The following is a 1927-nucleotide window of genomic DNA, read 5'->3' on the forward strand; positions in this document are numbered from 1 at the left end:
TCCACTTCCATTCTCTGTAACCCCAAGAGATGGCTGAGAGATAAAAAGCTAACAGATCAGCCCTTTCTGAAATACTGAGACCATTTTATCTGGTGCAGACAAGGAAGCCAAGTCCTGTGGTAAATGACCGTTTAAACCACCACACTAACCAACTCTGATGCTGGCTTTGACAATGTCCTAAAACCTAATTTCACAAATATTTTTCCATGTGACTTTTGGGTTAATGTGCACTTGAATACATGGGGGAAAAAAGTGGCCTGTGTGCAAATATTATGAAATCTTAGAAGTAAATAGAGGCAAATCAAATCAGTAGGAATGCCTGGCTCTGTTTGACCTCATCATTCCTCAAAGTTAGTTATCCAAGCACTACATCTAGAAATCCAGACAGTTCGGCTTATCACAAGATCAGAGCATCTCCAGAATTGCAATTTTAAGAGTTGGAGTGCAGCTTGGTGCACTTTTGTTCACAAGATACATTTGAAGAGCAAGGGTTTCAGTCTGTGTCTAAACCTAAGCTCCCAGCCTCACCACAAACAGAAGAATCTTGGTGCATGCATGCTGCTGGCTGACTCATGCACAGCTTCCTGCTATAGTATATCCCCAGTTCATGCACTTTGCAGTCAAATGTTCATCACTAAGGTGCAAATGCATCGACTCCTTATTTGCTGGGTCCCCACAAATTTTTGTCCCCATCTTTTATAAGCGTACAGCCCCTCACACCCCCAGTCTAATATTACCAGTGCAGCAAAAATGGCGAGCAGTATTGGAGCTATCCAGCCAGAGGTCAACAAAGACGTATGTAGATCTATTTGTCTACAAATGGATGCATCAGAATGGAGTGGAGCAGAGAGGTTGTGGCCTGACGATAGCAGCTTCTACATCACACTCACATGCTTTTCTCAACGGCATTTTTTCCTCTGCTCTTGAATTCCAACAATTTGAAAAAAAAAAGATGTAGAGATGCAAATTTCAGAAATAATTGTCATTATTAATGTCCTTCTTCATGCGTAAAGTTACAGAAAACATGCTGAAAAACATGATTTTCATTGAAGCGGCTCGTTTAAGTGCAAGAAGATGTCCCTTAATTTCTCCAATCCACCCTGCAGTCATTCAAAATGTCCTTTTCTCACCAAGTTGTTGAGCGGGAGGAATCAACTGAAAACCGTCCAAAAAGTGTGAAACAAACTGCTTCGTACATGATTGTATCCACGGCAACCATGATTATGATTAAATAAGAACTTTTCTGCACACTTTCAACAGCGTTTGTCTCTCAGACATTTCCTGCGCATGAAAATCACCTTTTGTTTTTCCCAAAGTGTTTGCCTCCTCCCTTGTTGAAATCTGTCAAGTTTCTTCTTCTGTTGGACCTCTCTAACCGGTCCTCGCTGCTGCAAGGATGTGGGGATGCAGACTGCGTGTGACTGCGAAGGCATCCGCAAGTGATCCAGCTGTTTTATTTATGCTTGGGTAACAGCTTGATCCTACTGCACTTTATTTATTCATCATAATGTGTGCACGGCACTAGTGCTCTTTAGACTCAAATTTGTAAAACTGCAAGCCGGAGTTTATTTAGGAGAGGAAGGCACCTGTTTTTAACTGAAAGATTCGTGCTGAAACGACAGATGCTTTGCTCCAAACAACCAACTTCTCATGTGAGATGGATCCATAAAAAGCGTAAATATAACTCAAAAGGGAGGTCTGTGGCACTAAAAACTGAACAGTGTTATTAAAACCCGGAGTTTGGCATGAACTGAGGAAAATGATAGTTTACTAAAACAGGCTGTACGGAGCACAGTCCAGCCCACAGCCGACTGGAAACATAGACTTCACAAACCAGAGATACTGACAGTCTGTTTCAGCCCTCTCTATGTGTATTCCAGACTGTTTTGTCTTAAGGATGAAATCCTCTGCTCTTGATGTTTCATAT

This window comes from Oryzias melastigma, linkage group LG1 (genome assembly GCF_002922805.2).
Source record: "Oryzias melastigma strain HK-1 linkage group LG1, ASM292280v2, whole genome shotgun sequence".
Lineage (NCBI taxonomy): Eukaryota > Metazoa > Chordata > Actinopteri > Beloniformes > Adrianichthyidae > Oryzias > Oryzias melastigma.